Source organism: Pinus tabuliformis, chromosome Q, assembly GCF_031772625.1.
Source record: "Pinus tabuliformis cultivar Carrire ecotype Pingquan chromosome Q, CPIR1, whole genome shotgun sequence".
Taxonomy (NCBI): domain Eukaryota; kingdom Viridiplantae; phylum Streptophyta; class Pinopsida; order Pinales; family Pinaceae; genus Pinus; species Pinus tabuliformis.
Genome location: NC_142296.1, coordinates 1,237,012,330 through 1,237,034,987, shown reverse-complemented (window position 1 = coordinate 1,237,034,987; position 22,658 = coordinate 1,237,012,330). Strand labels below are relative to the sequence as shown.

General features: G+C 34.3%; 1 protein-coding gene across 1 annotated transcript in view; it reads right to left on the bottom strand.

Annotated features, from left to right (window-relative positions):
* The window catches only part of LOC149224285 (uncharacterized), a 657,847-nt gene that overhangs the window by 431,457 nt on the left and 203,732 nt on the right, over window positions 1-22,658 (bottom strand). The gene's annotated exons all lie outside the window — the stretch shown is intronic.

The following is a 22,658-nucleotide window of genomic DNA, read 5'->3' as shown; positions in this document are numbered from 1 at the left end:
ATCAATTTTGTCTCACTAGACACCCTACTAGTTGAACGATCCATGTATTAGAAAGACTTCCCTATTGTGGTCCCTATAGACATGAATTATAAGTGATTTACTCTTGTAATTTTTATCACCAACTCATTTCATGGCCATAGGGAGCCTGTTGTATTATTTCTTGCAACTTGAATATAGATTATTCGATGATCAATTTTAAACACTCTTGGAAAATAGCTACATTAGACACAACTCTCATTGATGTCACAAAGGAAATATTGTGAGTGGCATGGAGAAAAATATGACTGAAGGCCAAGGTCTCAACAAACAATCTACTCAGATATTCAAATTCAAAATGGTTAACTAGAGTTAGCTTAGCACATTGATAATCCATAAAACCTAAACATGATTGATGGATGACCTCAGGAACGGGTAAATATGGTTCAAACAAATTTGTAATCGTATCCTCCTGATCATCATATGATGGACAAAGTTGGAAAAGATCATCGTTAGTATCAATATTGGTATCATAATTCAAATCCCTGTCAAAATGATAACGACTCACATCCCATTTACCCCTTTCCATTTGCAAAAAATGTGATGTTCCCAATTTTGTGCATGCAAAAATAACTGAGTTTTGCCAAATTTTGATAATATTAAAAAAGGGAAAAATATTATTTTGTGAGAAAAGACATAAATCATTATTTTAATGGAATGGTGGAAAAATAATATTTTATTAGAGGAAGGGAGACAAAATATTATTTTAATGGAGAATGGTGGCAAAATAATATTTTATTGGAGAATGAAGGAAAATTATTATTTTACTGGAGAACGACGTTAAAATAATATTTTATTGAAAAATGAGATAGATTATTATTTTATTTAAAATGACAGCAAAAAGTCTCCTAGTGGAAAATTAGCCCCATCAATAAAATAATAAGGAAAAAAGGAGAATCTAGAAGGTAGAAGGAGGCTCAATGGAGAATTATCAATAAATGATTGGACTCAATTGGAAGACATGTTATTCCTATCATTTCTATTTGACATTGAGAAGAAGCTCAAGTGAGTTTCAAGTGAAACTCAATAGCTAATTGTGGTGGACTTTGATTGCCACCCTAGTTATCTCTTAGGGAAGATTATCTCAGATCTTCCATTGTGCTTATTGTAGAGATCGAATCACCATTATTTGTAGGAGGCTTCAACAATGGGATTTTAAATTTGATTGTAGGAATCATTTCTTCAATAGGGCTGAATTATCAAGGGTTTGATGAGCAAGTTCTAAAGAAAAATTGCCTAGGCTGAGAGAACCAATTAGGAAAGAAATTCTCTGCCAGTTCAGATCAAATTTATCAGTCACAAGGAGGGACGAGAGTTTCATTGATATTTGAAGTCATCTCCAACATTTATTGTACCAAAGTTGGTGGTTAATTTCTATCAATAAAGAGGCTACATTGTTTACATAAGAAAGGAGAAATCATGTTGCATCTCTAGATGAATTGGTGCCAAGAAGATTCAATGCCAAGGGTGCATTCATTGCCTTCATTAAAGGAGCCAAATTTGATATATTAATTCCCAGATTTGAAAGTTAAATTGTAGCAGGAGTCTTCAGCAGATTACCATCACATTATTGAGTGTTCAATTGTTTTTTCACGGTGGAGAGAGGAGCACATAATATGTCCTTAAGGAGGTTTGGACCATTGTTAAAAGGGAGGTTGAAATTATATGTACCAACATTCGTTTCCAAAGGGGTTGAGTAGTATCTTGCACTGTGGTACAAACTTCAGAGAGGAGGGATTATTTCTAAGTTGAAGGAAGAAGCAAATATTATTTATGTTCACTCCCAACTTCAAATTTTAAGTCTTCTTGGACCATATTTGTTGCATGAAGGAGGCTATGTTTTATCAAAAGGGAGAGACATTTGAGGTATAATTACATTCAACTTCATAACTACATTGAACCTTGCTATAACAACTATAAAAAAGATGCTGAATTGTTCCTTGCGTACCCTAGCAACTCTCAAAACCATCAGATATGGTTTTCCCCATCAATTTAGTGTTTATTCCAGGTGTGACACTCCAATTGCATTGTAAACTTGAAAATTTTCTCACAGTTAAAGCTCTCATTTACCTCAGAATTTATGGGTGTTTTCTCTCATGTTTTATGCATAAATTATATCATAAAGTACTATGTTGTCCATAGAGTGAATTTCTAGAATGTATCTCTGTCACTATGTTACAAATGAAGGCCATGCCAGATCATCAATATTCCATCTTTTGTGAGTAAACCTCATTATTTTTTGCATATTGTATGAGATATCAACTGTTGGTGAAGGTTGGCTTCACCATATGTATGCCATTTTATGTTAACATTCCATGCCAATAATACACTGCACCTACAGAAACATGTTTGTGATGTGTTTGGAAAAATCTCACATTGAAATATAGTGTTAAAACTTAGAAAATTTATTGGCCATTGTTGACCTCTCCATGTCAACTACCCTATAGCAGTACACCTTTTCGTGAAGGGATTCCATCATGTTCCAACATTCAGATCATCATGGATTCATCAGTCACTAGTTTATCAGAATTGTAAACCCATTCTACAATTTGTAATGTAAATGATATTAGTAAGATCATATGTATGTAACAAGTTAGGTAAACCTACTAATTTGGTGACGATTTCCAACTTGGGAGGTTTTTCGTCTCACTGATTCATTTGCGTTTCTAAACACAGATGATTGACAAAGTTTTTCTCTCCAACTCACCCTAAAGCATGAGGGGATTTTGTTGTCAAGATTTTAGGTAAGTCTTAGTGTTTTAATTGAGGCTTCTGTAAAAGTGATTTGAGAATAATTTTAGCTAATTGACTAAATTATTTTGTTACAAATTACTTGGTCTACTAGATAATATTGAGTCGCAAAATTGGGTAAAATAATTGAGGTCCTATAGCTAATGTTTTTTCCCCCTTTGATGGTTCAAATGTAATTATCTTATGTAAATAATATTTTAGCCATAGTGCTAAAATACTGGAGATTAATCCTGTTATGTGTTAATTAATTAATTTTTTTTCGCATAAATAAATTAAAAATTTTAAGTGTCAAAATTAAAGTCTTAGAGAAAATAAATTCTCCAAAGAAAAAATTTGTGGGTCCTAGAAAAATTAAGTTTTGGAGGCCCCCCACCAAGGGAGTATCGAAAATTTCAAGAATTTTTAGACCCATGGGCCTTGGCGTTTAAGTCAAAGTTAGTTTTTTGAAGAAATTAGCTCAAAATTAATTATTTTGAGCTAATTAAAAATGAATTAAAAAAGAAATTCGAAGATTCCTCAAAAAATAAATATTTCAACGGTAGAGATTAAAAGATAATTAAATATTTATCAACGATCGAGATTACTTTGATGGGGATCAAGCCAACTAGCCGTTTGGATAATTTATCTATAAATTAGAGGTCATTTGTCTCACAAAGGATCCGATCTTTGAATCGTGTATTAGCTCTTTAAACTTTCTTGTAATTTTTTCTAGAATAATAATAACACAATGTATTTGGGGTTTTTATTGATGGTGGTGTTGATCTTCTGCTGTTGATGGTAATATTGTTCTTAATGTTCTGTTAAATAATATTTTTATAAGTTCCTAGTTATTAACCTTCATGGAATAACTTATTGCACAAGTATTTTGCATAGGTTATAAGATTTAAGATAACATTTTAATTTAATTGAATTAACATGTATTTCTAATTATTCAAGATTACATTGTTATTTTATATCTCTATCGATATGACAATTTGATCTTGAGTATGTAGAAATTATTTGTATTCGAAAAACTTTGGCGTTAGGGGAAGTCCTCGGTTGGCCCAACTAACTTCCAAGACATAAGATATGAAGAAAATTCCTGATTGAAACCCCGAGATCTATCTAACAAAGTTTCTCTTGCAGGGTTTCTTGGCTAGTGCCTCATTTAAAAATATTTATCTTTCATATACTGAGTTTAATTGATAGACCTGGCTAAGAAGAACTTTATTCTATAGATCTGAGAGCAGAGTCAGAGTCATACTCTTCAGATCTGGTAGTTTTGTATTCTATTTGTATAGATCTAAAGTGTTTGTAAAATAATTTTGATTTTCTAACTTTTGGGGTTTTGGATTTTGTTTTAAATTTGATGTTTTGGGGTTTTTTTGCATACTTGTAAATATATTTTTAGATTTATTTGGTAAATACTTTTTATATTTCAAAATTGTAAATATTTATTTGATTTAAGTTTTAATTTTGTAGTTCTAAATTTTTTAATTATATTTAATTTTTAGTTTTTAAAGGTTTTTTTAATTCCACTTTCAAAACTTGAAAAGAGTTTCTCGAATTTGTATCTACATATACTAACCTTTCACCTTGAGGAAACAACGAAAATTTTAGAAGGGACAATGAATTTTTGTCCAGGCCGAGAAGGGTATCAACAAACAATATTTTTTTTGCAATGAAGCTGCAAGGGTTTCAAACCCTATTTTCACCTCAGATTTTAATTTTCGGACCAGTTCCATTCAGAAACTTTGCCCAACGTTTGAAAGTAAATCATGTTCATTAAACTCCTAGCCTTCACCCATTCTTGTGGCTAGGGTTTGGAGGATAACGTCATATCTTTTGGACACTGTAAAATATATATATATATATATATATATATATCCTTTCTATTCAAGGCCATAGAGTTGAAAGGCTTATTTTTATGGTTTAACATAGATTTGGAGTCATTTTCTTGAGAACCAATAGATTTTAAATAAGTCCTTCTCTTGTCAAATTTTATTTGATTTCTGGCATGCCTTAAGCATTTTTAAGCTTTCCCTTAAGCAATTTTTTTTTTTTCTTCTTTTCGAAAGCCTTTTTTGTTGGGGATGTTTTACTCTCATTACCATAAGTATAAGATATTATCTCTTTCAATTGGTGTAAGAGGTTTTCAGGGCCTGCGTCCTGGTCACTTGTGTTTTCTTTGTTTTGAAATGCTTTAAGCCTTAATCAAATTCCCTTAATGTTTGATTCTAATCATATTTTTTTCGGGAGCTAGCTATGGGCTTAGAAGCCATTCCTTTCACCAAACCAAAGAGGGTTTCAAGCAATAATCTTGGCATAAATTAATTTTACAGATTTCTTTTTGTGCAAGGATTTCTAGAGCTAAATTTATGATAAATCTGGCTTATTTTTTTGTAGTGATCCAAAAAAGAAAAACTCGGAAGGCTCCATTTTTCCTATATAAATTGCTATATAATCCTTGTTGTTTTGCAAAGATAAAACTAAATTTTGGATGGTTGGTATTGGTTTTGTATTGAGAATTTGCTGTTATAACCTCTGATCCACTGAATTTTGAGGACTAAGCTTTGTTTTGCAGACTTGTAATTGTTGTTTTGTGGGTTAGCTCCATTTTTTTAGGGTTGTAATAGATAGTCACAGGTCCCAACGGGCACCTTCTTGCTACCACGTGCTTGTTGATGGTTTTATCTTGTTGCAAATAAATTTTAAACACTAACACATCGATTGTAGGGATATCACTCTCTCGTTTTGAAAAGCATCTAACTGATTTTAGCTAGGATTTTTTGCCCTTAAAAATTCTGTCTTGTAAAAGTTTTGTCTTGACCTATCACTATTTCTAAGGAAAGCTATAAAGGCCTTGTCCTTATCAACCATTAGTTCTATACCTTCTAGATCTGAATCTTATTCTCTGAGGGGTAATCAGAATAAAAGTTGATTATTTAAGGCTTAAAAATAATTTAGATCATCACAAATAATCCATAAAATCTTTCAACATTTTTTATCCTTTCTCCTGCTTGGTCATGGGATCTTTTTTAGGTCTGTTGTATGATTATTATGCTGAAATATACTTCTATTCTTTCATCTTAGCATCTGACAGTTTGAGGATTGGGTGTGTAGCATATTCACTTATCACCATTTCCTCAAGGCTTTGGGAGGAGCCTTTCTCTCGTCTAGTTAGACACTAACCCTTTGTCTCTCTCTCTCTCTCTTGTTTGATTAAGAATTGCATTGCATAATTCAGATCTGATCTCTGTTAGCAATCTCATTTATTTGTACTTGTGCCTTATTTCTCTTTCATAAAGTGAAGAATATTCTAAGCAAGTAGCATAGCTGAAGGCATTTGGTATCTGGGTATTTCATCGTTCTATCATTAAGAGAAATCTCATATCTTGGGTTTCAAGTAATACTTCATAAGTTTGGTTGTAGATCTCTTAATTTCATTTACATTGGAATTTTTGGCTATAAGTGCACTTAATTGAAGTAAACTAATCGGTTATATAACTTGAATTCCTTAAAGTTTGCTACTTGATCTATTTTGATTTTGGACATAATTGATTGATCTGAGTGGTAATTGCATTTCTTTTCTTACTAGTAATCTCATTTTCTATCTAACAAGTGTTGTTTTGCAAAAAAGATCTTTATTTATCCCAATTGACTGAGCAGGAGAACACTTTGTTTTTTAGGAATTATCAGATTTTTCTTTAACACTCTTTAACTATCATTGTTTCATTGAGTGAGATTTGATTCATTCATCTTTGTATGAGCTAATCATCTCGTGCTCATAAGTATATCATAAGAAAATCGACTCTTTATTTCATTAAAGAATTCTTGATATCATTGTCATCTCACTGAAGCAATTGCATCACACCTAGTTTGGTTGTGCATTTCCTCTGTTTAACTAACACCTTTTCTTGCAACAATGCTTATTTATCAACTTGAAACTTTGCATATTTATGCAAGTGATTTAATATATTTTGAGCATTATTCATTAGGAACTGGTATATATCTATTAATTTTTCTATCATTGTTTCATCTTGTTAAGACACACTTTGCTCATTTAATTAACATACTTGCTAAGTAATTCAAATTTAAGTTGCTTAGAGGCAGTGATCTTGCATTGAGTCTCATAGGACTTGTTGTTCCAACGAGTTTTCCCCTTGTCATCATCTTTAGGGACTACCCCCTTGAATTAGATAGGAGAAAGTTGAAATAGAGCGAGTAGGGACTAGAGTGGCAACCCCTACTCTGAGCGTTGCGCCTTAGGTGTACGCTTTGGGCGACAACCTTTTTTGGCGCCATTATCAGGGAAAGAGTTTTTCTGTCTTTGGTCCTCACAAATTTTTTTCTAATCATCTAATATTTTCCGCCACTCATTAGCCCGTTAAGCTGCATAACATTTTTTGTTGATATTATATCACTCAATCTTTTCATCATCTTATCTTTTTCCTCTTACTAATTCTTTCATCTTCTTTATCTGCACATTTAGCACCTGGACATTTAGGTTGGTTTCTTGTTTGGGTGGCGACTCCACTTATTCATCCATTATTTCTCAGACAAGAAACCCTACCTGATATCCATCTGCTTCTCCTCAACTAAAATTTCAGTTTTTGCCTTTTGGATCTTGGAGCTAGATTCATGCTCAAGTGGCGATTCCACTTCTTTCATTTCTTATAATAATTTCTTCTAGAACCCCACTTCTTATGGATCTCTTGATTTTCTTGTGCAGGAATATCTCTCTCTAGTATCCATTTGGACCCTTCTTTTCCCTTTAAGCAACTTGTCATGGATGACTTGCTTTCTCCTTATGATTTTACTAACTTTCAAGGATCTCCACACAATTTCCTGCCTTTAGTTGGTGAGGCCATCGATGAGGTGCCCCCTTTTCGAGGTAACAAAGCCATTACTGTCGAGACTCACATCCAAAATGTCAATATTTTCATAAGCGAATGTTTCCCCTCTACCGACTATGAAGATGTGAAGATGCAACTTTTCATTCTCATCTCAAGTGACGATGCTTTGGATTGGTTCACTGAGTTCCCCAATAACATCTTTGATTCTCTACAATCAATCATAATTTGATGCATTGAAGATAAATATGGAGATAATAGAAAGGTCAAAGCGAAAAATGAAGTGAAGGAGACTAAAGAAGTTGAAAATGATTTCATGAAGGAGTTAACTCAAATGGTTAAAGATATGCAACTGAATCAAGCACATGTAATTAAGAGTATGGAGGTCAACCAGGCTCAACTCATCAAGAACATGTAACTTAATAAAGTAAAATTAATAGCCAATCACGAGAAAGAAATGAGTTCCTAAGAAGCTAGATTAACAACAGATCATGCAAGGAAAATGGATTCTATGCAGAATAGGTTGTTGGCTATAGAAGAAAAACATATTGAAGAAATGAAGATCATGGACGTTAATCACTCTAGTCAGATAACCACCATGCTGAATCATTTGATCACCATGGAAGAAAATCATGAGAAAGAAATGAGTGCTATTCAAGTAAATCATAACACAATGATAAAGGACATGGAAACTAGTTAGATATCTCTTTAAAACATGTTGTTGGCCATGGACGAAAAACAAGTACAATTAATAAAAGCTCTGGAATCAAGTTATGAAAAGGAAATTAACGCCATAAAATTTAAGCATTCTTATCAATTGACTTCTATTTAGAATAAGTTGGACAAAATGGAAAGATTACATATACAAAAGTTCCAACCCAAGTCAGATAATAAAGAGCCGTCAACAGACCATAAGCCTCCTTGTTTACTGAAGCAAGTTCCATCCTATTATGAGGAGGTTATTTGTTCCATCAAAAATGGCTAATTGAAGGCGATCCAGATAAAAGGAAAATTGAAAGAAATCAGGTTAATCCATCGCCCCTGATAGAGAAGATGAAGAATGAAGAAAGACGTGTCACAAATATCTTGGATACTTCATCTGAAAATTTTCAAAATCAAGCAAAATGTTATACATTATCAACATCATAGCACGCCACAAAGAAAAGTATGAAGCATAAGAGAAAAATAAAGAAGCCTGATAAACTCGATGTCCATATACAACACAACATTGGGATAAGTCAAAGTCCTAAAATGATTAGGATTGCACATGGCACATCTGAAAAACAACCTATGGATTTACCAAAGAGTAGGCAAATGCTCAAGAAGTACTTCATTGAACACATCTGATGCCATAGGGCATCCTCTGTATTATATTTCTAACCCTATTCCTTATTATTTATGTTGTTAGAGTAACTTTCATTTCATCATTTTGTTTCATAGATTAAGTTTCACTTATATCTTTAGGTTATATTTATGTTTCAGAGCTTCTATTTCATGTATTTAATACTATATGATGATTTTTGGATTATATTCAGATGGACGCTACTTATATGAATTTATGTGTTGCTTGGGTGCAAATTTTGGATTCTCACATTACTTCGATGAAACAACATGCCCCAAGGAGAGCTAGATGTTGAACACTCCATGTCAACTACCCTATAGCAGTACACTTTTTCGCGAAGAGATTCCATCGTGTTCCAACATTCAGATCATCCTGGATTCATCAGTGACTTGTTTATTAGAATTGTAAACCCATTATGTAGTTTATAATGTAAATTATCTTAGTAAGACCATATGCATGTAACAACCTAGGTAAGACTACTATTTTGGTGACGATTTCCAAACTAGTATGTTTTTTGTCTCACTAATTCATATGTGTTTCTAAACACATATGATTGACATTGTTTTTCTCTCAAGCCTGACCCTAAAATTAGAGTGGATTTTGTCATCAAGGTCTTAGGTAAGTCTCAGTGTTCTAATCGAGTATTCTGTAAAAGTGATTTTGGAATAGTTTTATCTTATTGACTAAAATATTTTATTACACATCACTTGGTGTACTAGATTATATTGAGTCGCAGAATTGGGTAAAATAATTGAGGGTCTATAACGAATGGGTTTTCCCTATTTGAGAGTTCAAATGTAATTATCTTATGTAAATAATATTTTTTCCACGATGCTAAAATATTATAGGGTTAGAAAAAATTATTAATCCCCTCATGTGTCAATTAATTTAATTTTTTGGCAAACAAAAATTTAAAAATCCTAAGCCAAAAATTTAATTAATTAAAGTCACAATTAAAGTTCTAGGAAAAATAAATTCTTCAAATAGAAAATTCACGGGTCTTAGAGAAATTAATTTTTGAAGGTCCCCCGCTAAAGGAATATTGAAAAATTCAAGAAATTTTGGACCCTTGGGCCTTGGTATATAAGTCAAAGTCATTTTTTTTAGGAAATTAGTTTAAAATAATTAATTTTGAGCTAATTAAAAATGAATTAAAAGACAAATTCGAAATCTCCTCAAAAAATAAATATTTTGACGATTGAGATTAAAAGATAATTAAATCTTTATCAACGGTCGAGGTTATTTTGACGCGGATCAACGGTCTATAAATTAGATGTCATTTGTCTCATAAAGGATCCGATCTTTGAGTCGTGTACTACCTCTTGAAGCGCTCTTGTAATTTTTTTTCGAATAATAATAATGCAAAGTTTTTGGGGTTTTCATTGATGGTGGTGTTCCTCTTCTGCTGCTTATGATAATATTGTTCTTAATGTGTTGGTGAATAATATTTTTATAAGTTGTTGATTATTAGCCTTCGTGGAATAACTTATTGCATAAGTATCTTGCATAGGTTATTGGATATAAGATAATTTTTTAATTTAATTGAATTAACATGTATCTTAATTTTTTAATATTATATTGTTATTTTATATCTCTATCAATCTGACAGCTTGATCTTGAGTGTGTAAAAATCATTTGTATTCGAAAAACTTGGGCATTAGGGGAAGTCTTTGGTTAGACCAGCGAACTCCTAGGACATAAGGTTTGAAGAGCCTTCCTGATTGAAACCTCGTGATCTACCTAATGAAGTTTCTTTGACAAGGTTTTTCGGCTAGTGCCTCATTTAAAATTATTTATCTTTCATATACCAAGTTTAATTGATAGATTTGGCTAGGAAGAACTTGATTCTATAGATCTAGAAGCGAAGTCAGACTCATACTCCCAAGGTCTAGTATATTTTCATTTTATTTGTATAGATATGAAGTCTTTATAGAATAATTTTGATCTTTTAACTTTTGGGGTTTTGGATTTTGTTTTAAATTTTATGTTTTGGGGTTTTAACATATTTGTAAATATTTTTTTAGATTTATTTTGTAAATAATTTTTAGATTTCAAAATTGTAAATATTTATTTGATTTAAGTTTTAATTTTGTAGTTTAATTTTTTTAATTAGATTTAGCTTTTAATTTTTTATTTTTTTATTTATTATTATTATTATTTTTTTATCCCACATTCAAAACTTGAAAATAGTTTCTCTAATTTGTATCTATGTATATTAACCTTTCACTTTGAGACCACAACAAAATTTTTAAAAGGGGCAAAGAATTTGTGTGTAGAATGAGAAGGGTATCAATAAAGAAGATTTCTTTTGCAATGGAGTTGCAAGGGTTTGAAACCCTCTTTTCACCTCATATTATGATCTTCAGCCTAGTTCTATTAAGAAACTTTTGCCCAACGTTTGAAATGAGAGTGAGTTCATTAAATGCCTGGCCTTCACCCATTCTTGCGGCTAGGGTTTGGAGGATAATGCCATATATTTTGGACACTGTCAAATATATATATATATATATTAAATCCTTTCTCTTCAAGGCCATAGGGCTAAAAGGTTTATTTTTATGGTTTAGTAGAGATTTGGAGTCGTTTTCTTGAGTACCAAGAGATTTTAAAGAAGCCCTTCTCTCCCTGGCAATTTTTTTTTATCTGATCTTTGGCAAGCCTCAAGCATTTTTAAGCTTTCCCTTTGCTTCAAAATCATTTTTTCTAAGGGATCGAAAGCCTTTTTTGTTGGAGACATTTTACTCTCATTAGCATAAGTATAAAACCCTATCTCTTTTAGTTGGTGTAATAGGTTTTCAAGGTCTGTGTCCTCGTCACTTACATTTTCTTTGTTCTGAAAGGCTTCATGCCTTAATAAAGTTCACTTAACGTCTGATTCAAATCATATTTTTTTGGGAGCTGGCCATGGGGTTCACTAAACCAAAGAGGGTTTCAAGTAATAATGTTGGCATAAATTATTTTTTCATATTTCTTTTTGTGCAAGGATTTCTAGGGTTAGATTTATGGTAAATCTGACTTTTTTTTTTTTGTAGTGATCCAAAAAGAAAAACTTGGAAGGCTTCATTTTTCCTATATAAATTGTTATATAATCCTTGTTGTTTTGTGGAGATAAAACTAAATTTTGGAGGGTTGGTATTGGTTTTGTATTGAGAATTTTCTTTTATAACCTATGATCCACTGAATTTTGAGGACAAAGCTTTGTTTTCCAGACTTGTGATTATTGTTTTGTGGCTTAGTTCCATTTTTTGCAGGGTTGTAATAGATAGTCACAGGTCCCAAAGGGAATCTTTTTGCTACCATGTTCTTGTTGAGGGTTTTATCTTGTTTCATTTAAATTTTAAATACTAACACGTCGATTGCAGGGATATCACTCTCTTGTTTTGAAAAGTATCTCACTGATTTTAGTTGGGATTGTTTTCCCTTAAAAGTTTTGTCTTAACCTATCACTGTTTTTGAGAAATCTACAATGGCCTTATCCTTATCAACCGTGAGCTCTATACCTTCCAAATCTGAAGCGTATTCTCTGAGGGGTAATCACAATAAAATTCGATTATTTAAGGCTTAAAAATAATTCAGATAATCACAAATAATCCATAAAATGTTTCAACACTTTTTATCCTTTCTCCTGCGTGGTCATGGTATCTTCTTGAGCTCTGGTGTATGGTTATTACGCTGAAATATATTGTTATTCTTTCATCTCAACATCTAATAGTTTGAGGATTGGGTATGTAGCAGATTCACTTATCATCTTTGCCATTTCCTCAAGGCTTTGGGAGGAGCCTCTCTCTTCTACTTAGACACTAATTCTTTGTCTCTCTCTCTTGTTCGATTAAGAATTTCATTGCATAATTCATATATGATCTCTGTTAGCAATTTCATTTAATTATTCTTGTGCCTTATTGCTCTTGCATAAAGTGAAGAATATTCTAAGCAAGTGGCATAGCTGAAGGCATTTGGTATCTGGGTATTTCATTGGTCTATCATTAAGAGATCTCGTATCTTGGGTTTCGAGAGATAGTTCATAAGATTGGTTGCAGATCTCTTAATATTATTTACATTGGAATTTTTGGCTATAAGTGCACTTAATTGAAGTAGACTAATCAATTTTCTAACTTGCATTCCTTAAACTTTGCTACTTGATCTAGTTTTATTTTGGACATAATTGATTGATCTGGGTGGTATTTGTATTTATTTTCTTACTAGTAATATCATTTTCTATCTAACAAGTGTTTTTTTGCTAAAAGGTTCTTTATTTATCCCAATTGTCTGAGTAAGAGAACACTTTGTTTCTAAGGAATTATCATATCTTTCTTTAACACTCTTTAACAATAATTTTTTCATTGAGTGGGATTTTCTTCATTCATCATTGTATAAGCTAATCATCTTGTGCTTGTAAGTATATCATAAGAAAATCGACTCTTTATTTCTTTAAAGAAATATTGATATCATTGTCATCTCACAAAAGCAATTGCATCACACCTAGTTTGGTTGTGAATTTCATCTGTTTAACTAACACATTTTCTTGCAACATTGCTTATTTAACAACTTGAAACTTTGCATATTTATGCAAGTGATATAATAAATTTTGAGCATTATTTGTTAGGCACTGGTCTATATCTGTTAATTTTGCTATTGCTGCTTCATCTTGTTAAGACACACTTTGCTCATTTAACTAACATACTTGCTAACTAATTCAAATTTAAGTTGCTTAAAGGTAGTGATCTTGCCCTAAGTCTCCTAGGACTTGTTGTTCCAACAAGTTTTCCTCTTGTCATCATCTTTAGGGACTACCCCCTTGACTTAGCTAGGAGAAAGTTTAAATGGAGTGAGTAGGGATCATAGTGATAACTCCTACTCTGAGTATTTCACCTTAGGTGTACACTTTGGGCAACGAAAACCATTTAGGTCATTTTCCTATTGGGAACAATACATAAAATCATTAATGTTATGTTCTAAAGGGTCAATGGGATCCTCACTTTCCAGGATTTCAAAAGGTGCATTGCTGAACTTAGTAGAGGTAAGGATAGAACTTACCTCTTCTTTATATGAAAAGGCATCATCTTGAGTAGGGTCTTTTTCATCACCAATAGACTCTTCACTTAGATCATCATCTTCATCAAGATATTCTTCTATATGTTCAACTTGATGCTCAGGGAAGGTATCTTCCTCTTTCTGATAGTAATCTTCTTCTTCAAATTTTTCTTCTATGTGTTCAAAAATATTTAGAAGATATTCCTCTTGAAGGGCCCTGATCAGATCTTGAAGGATATATTCATACCTTTGAAACATTTCCCCCCAATGCTTGACAAAATATTCAACAAACACTCTAATACAAGGTATGCTTTTTGAATCACAAATGTACTTAATCCATTTCGTTTGATCTTCATTAAGAGATTCCATTAGAAATCTCATAATTGCATCTTCATGAACATAATTTATTTTTGAAATTTATTAGAAGAGACTTACCACATGATCAATAGCTAAGGAAGGATCACCATCAAATTTTGGGACACCTCTTATGCAATTTGTTCCATAACAGTTAGGGTATCCTAGAATATCCTTAACATTCAAAGAAAGGTACATTTCATGCAAATACCATGAAACTATTTCTTTTTTACATCACACAAATGTGGAGTCGCTAAGGTGAATCTCAAGATGCCTTAATAAATTCTTGCTTCAACCTTCAAGCATATAATCTTTGAAGATAGATGAAGAACTAGATCCTTGTTCTTCCAATGGAATCGTTAGATGAGTATATTTATCATTAGATTTGGGATGAACTCAATCAAATGGAAAATTAATCTTATAGTTTAGAATACTTGGAGAAGGACTCAACTCCTCCTTAGCAATGATGCCATAAATGTTACCGCAAAATCTAGTAGGCCTAGCGCAAAGTCTTACTAAGAAATATAAATAATGGGAAATAAAAGACAATCATCCACTGTCACCTTGATGGTCTATATTATGATCATTAGTGATATATGAATTACCATGTCAATGGAGGCTTTCCTAAAGGAAAATTCTAAGGGTTAGATGACTAAGGGATAAGCCAAATGGATTTCTATGGTGTGCAAAAGAAATCACCCAATAGATGTTTAGTGGAAGATAGTTTGGGGTGATTGAAAGGTAAAAATAAGATAAGGCCAAAAGGACCAACCGAACCTTGAAAATATTGAGATATGAGTTGCACAAAATACAATTTTCTCTTCCATAACCTTTAAATGAGTAAAAGGGTTGCTATAAGTTAGGGTTTGAGTGATTTGCAACAAATTCGACATGCAATGGAATATAGAAACCAAAAGAAATGGCCTCAAAATATATATTGACAAAGGGAGTAAGGTTATCCAATAGGAAATAGGGTTTATGGGAGAAAAAGAGAGTTTTATGCTTAAACATGCACCAGAGTACAACAACAAAGATGGCATCACTCTTACAAATAGAGTTTTCAATCCTTTAAATGCTAGATTTTGCTTGAATATTTAAAGACAATTCCTATTTTAAGAGAAATTAATTATCCAAAATTTTTGAAATTTTATCCATAAAAGCAATAAAACCCTAAATAAACCCTAACCCTATATGCCTAGGAAATTAGGAAAAGAAGAGACTTTTATAGAAAAAGAGGAGGTGATAACCACCAACTAGGCTAGTTTTGTAAAACACTTGGGCTATGGAGTCTAAGAGCAAGTTCTATGGAAATATAATTGGATCGAGAGGGTGAGAATTAGAAACCCTACTTGTGGCCATAGCGACTTCCTCTCTAGGATATTCAAATTCAAGAGCAATATTTAGGCCCTATTGAAGGATCCTTGGGAGAAATTTTTACATGCAACATGATATTTGAGATTTCATGGAAGAAAATTTAGCAATTTATATCATGGAGCACAAGAAGCCTTAGATCATAATTATAGAATGCAAAATAGAAGAAAATTAACAATAAACATACCCAATTTCACAAGAATGTCTTCATCAATCCATATAGAAGTCTGCTCATCCAACAAGATCCCTCCCAAGACAATTTGCATCTATAATCACATAGTGACAAGAGAAAAATAACAAAAGATCTAGTGTGCACTCCTTTTGGAGAAGAATAAGTGATGAATGATGATAATAAAAATAAATTGATTCTCCCTCTATTTATATGAGGGAAACCAAAGCTCAATTTCATAATAATACAATTAAAAGCCCTAAAATTAGCTTGCTTGAGCATCCAACAAGAAACATGTCATAGGACGACCTTATAATAGTTCAAAAACATAAATAAATGCCAAAATAACCCACACATGTGAGAAACAAGTATCTCCACCATGATATCATCCTCCATAAATGCTACAAGTGCAACAAGTATGTGATAAAGTGGATCACAAATGATCCTCAATCCAAGAAAAGCTCAAATTGCATGGGTGCACCTCTATCCAAGGCATCCATATGTAGGACATCATCCAAAATAGACCATACATCACCCTCTAAAGGCTAAAATGGATGGTGTGGCACCATGAGATTCAAACATTAGGGTCTGTGATGTGCAAGCCCTCCCTAGTCATCTCAAAAACAACCAACCATCATCTGAGATCCAGAACAAGCAATTCCCATCAAACAATATCAAGGCCATCCTAGGGGTTTCCTAGGTCCATTTGGGCACATCACCAACAAGCTCAAAGATCAAGCCTATTAGAGCAACATTTCAATATTTAGGGTTCATATGGAGGTGAATTACCATGTGGAATCATATCATAGCCCATCCCTTTTCTATGGAGGAGAAACACTACACCATGAAGGTCATAATTGATCTTAAAATAGAGTACAACAACCTCTAAGTGGTGCTAAAGAATGCCAAACCCATTACTCAAGGGATCTTTGCTGTTGTGAGAAGATCGCCTAAGATAAACCTCTCAAGATCAAGTGAGATCAACGTTATTAGGGACACAAACCATTAAAGCATCACAACTGGCCATATCTAATGTTAGGGGCACAAAAATCCTCCATAGAAGACTCACCTTCAAATGTCTTTCCAGCCCAAGAGTTGTAAGAAAGTCACCTCTCTTATGTTAGTGATGATTAGCTCATCAAATTCATTAAATTTTCCCAACCCCCAAGGGCAATGGAATGTCACAAGAGCACCCATAAATACACAGGTTCTTTCGAAAAATGGTGGAAATGCAGTGGGAAAGACTTTAGACAAGATGGCTATAGTCATGGAACCAACTAATGGAGGTGAAACATCTTGAGTGTATAGATGTAAGGAGGGAGAAATCATGGAGGCATGAGTTACCCCTTTCATAAGCCTACTTTTTCCATCCCTTTGGTGCACCTTTCACTTTAATGATTTTTTATTTCTTTCTTGCCGAGTCTCAGTGACCAGATTTGCACTTTATTTTATTTTACTACCCATTTAAGATGAAGCAACTCATCAATCAATGGGGTTGGGAGGTGATAAGTTCCTTTATTTGATGATGAAGAATTTCATGCTTGAAGAACTAGGTGATGGCTAATGAGGGGGGTAGATCTCATGCTAAGCCTTTTCCCACGTGCTTATTAAATCTCAACCATCTTTCACATTTTACATTTTCTTTCTAATTTGTATTTCTTTGACTTTATCTTTCTTTCAGCTGCATCAACCTCTAAGGAAAAGTTTCCAACACCTAACTCAAGGATGAAGATGAATAATTCCAATCCCAATTAACCATTACAATAAACCTATATAATGGATATGGATAAAAAGGGAATGATGGAAATTGGTAAGTATGGATTACCTTGGACATGCTACTTCAATCAATTCCCATTCACTAGTGCCCCTCCTAAAACCATAAGGCCTCATAGGAGGTCAAATTGGACTACAATCAAAGGGTAACCTCTCATGTGAATCCATGGAACAAGGATACAATCAATAGTGGTCAATCATCCATTTTAACCCCTAATCCATACTAGTATGCCTTTAACATGAAATGAAAGAAAATGAATGTAAAAATGGTTAAAGTACTTGCCAATAGATGACCCACCATCCTTGAAGAAGAATTCTAGATGGGAGAGGTCACTGAACAAAAAAATAGGTGGAGATATATGGCATCATGTTATTTATCGACCATCATGGGGATGATGACTAGTTAGCTGTCATCATTAGAGAAAAAAAATATCCTATGGGTTATACCCATTTTTGGTGGGTAATAGGGCCTCATGGGGAACAAATTCAAATGTTGTTTGAAAATTTACAAAGTAGCAATAAAATTTTGAAGAGCGATGTTGTGCATCCTTGGTGATGGTTCATAAGGTAAGGATGTGATCAATGACATGATATGAAAAATAGAACCCTAATTATGCCCTAGCTCTAAGGAGTCTCCTCTAAAGCTCCCTAAAAAGTATCATTGATGACAATAGATGTCATGTCATTGATGTCAAAGGAGGTACCATGTATTGGATGTCAAACGAGATGCGATGCCTTGGTAGATTATTGAGAATATTTTGAGTTCATGATGACGAAATGAGTATATAGAAGGTTTGGTTGGATATTCATATTTGAGATATTTCCAACAATATACTACACTTGATCAGACTCCTTTAGAATGAGAAGAAAAGCTAGATCATTAAGAATTATGATAGACTGAAGATTATTGAACATTTTTTAGAGTTTGTTAATAAAAAAAGGTTTGCAAATGACTTGGTTGGATAGTGTTCATCAAGATATTTTTGTTGATATATGACACTTGGTCAAACTTCCACCAAATAAGGAGAAAAACCACTTTGAAGATAAGCAAGTTCATAATGGAGAAGAAAGGTTCAAACCCCAAATTCCTTAACCAATGCGCATCTATACTGGTGTATCAATCTAGTTTAGATGATCAATTATGGTGTTTATTTGAACATAAACAAGCTTTAAGTGACAGATTTGGTTGGGTTGTGTTGTGGTTTTGTTGTAGCTGCTGTGACCACCCTCCAAAATTTTGCCTATGCTTTGATTTTGGAGTCTTCCTTCTAAACCACAGCAACTCATCTTGCACTGATCTAGGTACTTGTGCTTCGACTAAGCCTTATTATTTTCATCTTGGCTTGTGTTTACTCGCTTATTTCATTTTATAACACACAAGCTGATCTTCTGACTTGGTCTCTTAACAGTTATGGGCTTGTCTCAGAGAACTGTGCAATTCTTGAGGGAAACTAGCCTTGTTGTTGGGAATTGCACAGTCTTGACTTCCAATGATACTTGAGCTTTGGAAATGCGTAGTCATGGAGGGGAAACCTGACACTAAGCCCAAAAATTGCGTAGACCCCAATGTGCTAAGAAACTGCATAGTACATGAGCTAGGGAGTTGCCTAATCCTTCCCCTAACTGTGCAATATTTCTGGGCAATGCATGGTTGTTTTCCTGAAAAAGCAAAACGAAAAAAAGAAAAAAGCATCCCTAAAAAATAGGGATCTATTTTTAGTAACCGAATGAGGCATTTGAGTTATATTTAGAAAATCCCGCCAAGTGTTGATTTTTCCTTGATTTTAGGCATGCACATCATAAACCCTAACTTGAACGAATCAATTTAATTGATGTTTCTATAGCTCATTTACACACTCAATCTTGGAGCTCTAGAATTCTTGAGAAGATCAAGGAGCCTTTAGTGTGATCATTGTTTCTTTTTTGGTTGAGTTAGGCTTTTCTCGTCTTTTTCCACTTTTTCTGTCGCTTTTTGTTGTTTAGCTTATGAGAGTGTTTCTTCATTTGTTTCTTTGCACGAATACTAGATTTTTAACTTGTTTTAGCTTTTAGAAGTGTTGTTTCAAGTTTCAGATTTCCTTTCCCAGGTGTTGCATGAGTTTTCCTATTTTGCACCAACGGTCACCGTTGCGACGAATCTCCTCACACGCTTTGTTTTCCTTCAGTGTAATCGATTCCTACACTTGTTTCACATGCATGCATAACACTTATTTAGATATGCACTCAACATCACACCATATTTCAGATCTGCTTGTTTTTCACACTCCCCATGGGAAGATATGGGTCTCCTTGCCTAGATCTCACACTTCATTGCTTGCACTGCACAATCTGGGAGCTCAAGGCCTCTGCCTTGGCTTCTGGAATTGAGCAGAGCTTGGCCTAGGCTGGCTCCAACTATGCACTGCACAGTTTTAGGATCCAACCTCCCAACTTGGCCGCTTAGACTATGCAATGTGTAGTCTCTCCCGACCTTGCCCCATACTAAACTGTGCATTGTGCAGTTCCAGTCAGCAAGCTTCTCGACTGACTATTGGGACTGCATAATGCGTAGTTCCCATAGTCATCTAGTGACCTATGTCAGCAAGAATTGTGTAATCCTTCCCTTCATGAGCCCGACTTGCTGCTTGATCTTGTCTTGAAGTTTTTTTTCTTTTAGCTAACATTTTATTGCCATTAGTGTCCTCTCTATCCCACGAGTACAAAAATTGTTGAGAATATCTCTAGTAGTTAAAATTAACATGTCATCCAAGAGAGATTCATTAAAGGAAATGATTGAGATCAGTGGTGGGGAAGAAGTTGAGCATATATCTATGGATTTACCAGTATATGCAGATACCCAGTTGTTCATTGAGAAAGGAACAACACTAATGTGGTAGCAAATCAAAGACACCTTTGTAGAGGACTTCAAGGCAGACTTAGAGGACCTACAGGTTTATCTTAGCATCCATCAGTCAGGGTTATACAAGGTTGCATGTAGGTACCTCGCCTTCCCATGTGCAGACAGTGAAAATTCCTACACTCTGAAAGAACCCCTACTGCAGCAAATCTGAATCTACTTCACTTACTTGATTTTTAAATTACATTCATCAAGTTATTCTTTTGAATACTGAAGCAAATTACTTCTGCAACCTACACTAATAAAATATTTGATCTCTTGAAACAGAAAATGGAGCAAAGAACAAGATACATAGGACACACTTATTTTTGGACACAATAGCCCCTGGAAAAACCCAATGCGGGAAAACCGATGCAACAGTTTTGAGGGTTTATTATTATGCAGGAGAAATATCTGAATATAAATCTAAGGTACTCATCTAGCAATTGTTTATAGAGAAAAATACTAGCGGTAGATCTAAGTGAGTTTTACCTGACTTCACCCGATAGAATTCTGGCTGATCTGACACAAGACTGACTAACCTCTGTTATTTCCGCGCTGGCCTTGCGTAGGCCCTGCGTCACCTCTTTTGTCCTCTGCATTAGCTATCTGGCTGTTCTGGCAGTTCCCGACAGTTCCGGCTGTTTCCAGCAGTTCTAGCTTCTACGCGACAGGCAACTTTTCTACTATGCGTAGGCCTTTCTAGGTCCGCGTCAAGGTTGTGTGGGCCCAGACTGGCCCAACGTCAACTCTCCGGGATACTGTGCTGCCACTGCAACTTCTGCTCTCTCTGCCTATCTGTTTTGTATTCTTCGGAAATTCCTTCTCCTGGATTCTCACTGCCCCTCAGCTGCAAGATATCCCCAATCAATTTCCCTCCTGAGAACTTCTAACCTCAGAAGATCGATTTCCTCAATCTTTGTGTGTGTGTTTCCAAATGAACCCCAAGTCTCCATTTTATATTTTTCCTGTTGAGTCTTCAACGATCGAGATTAAGTCTCTAATCAATGGCTAAGATTAAAACATGACTTGATCCTCCTTCTAGATCATTCTCACCCATATTTTGATTAATAACCATTAATGTTTTAATTTCCCTAAGTTTAGACTTAGGAACTCCATTAAAAATGTTAATTATTTTAATAAAATACAATCTGGGTGGAATTTCACCAAATGGTTTTGGGTTCTTTATAGCTCATGTTCCTTAGCCACTCCATCAATTTTCAAGGCTAGAGAACTTCCGATGCTACCAAAAACTAGCATTCCCTCTTAGCAAGGAAAGTGCTCTAGCAACAATGTCCACCCGCATGCTGCTCTATTTTTGAAGCACTTCCTTTCTGCACTGTTTCTTCCACCAACATTGTGCAGCTGCTACTATTGTACTACTGCCCATGACACTGCCACTGCCACTGTTGCATTTGTACTACAACTCCCTCTCAAATGCTACTTCTGTGATGCTGCTAACACTACCACTACTAACATTGCATCCGTACTGCAACTCAGTTGCTGAGAGAAGCAACTGAACAACATCCAAAATTAGCTGAACTTAACTGTGTTAAATATAATACAATGAATGTTGGAATCTGACTGCTACTGATTTTGACCCTCTGAATCTTCTGTGTTTCTCCTGACTCTTGCGCTGTGCCAACTACACTGCTTCCAACCTTGCTATGCGTTGATTAGTCTCTGGTCACAAGCTATTGCATTTGTCCTCCAAACAATCCACTACATCATCTGACACTAACTCCATCTCGCTACTGCCGAATCTTGGGCTCTCGTAACAAGGAATTAATCCAAGAGGTGGACTCCTCAAGGATCCTGCCTACATGTAGTCCTCCTGAATATAGCTCAATATCACCCCATCGCTACCTAGAGATGCGTGGGAACTCATGGAAAAATCATCCTCGTCAATCTTTGGTGAAGAAACCTTAGGATCATGTTTCTCATCCTTATCCTTTTTCTTCAAAGGACACTGGGATGCATAGTGGCCCATCTCGCCACAATTGAAATAGTTCACCTTCGAAATATCTTTCTTTTGCTTCGGCTTCTGCTGTCCCTTCGATGCTAGAGCTATGTTCTCCTCCTCCTCCTTCATCTTTGTGCCACTCCCACTGCTGCCACTAAGGTTGA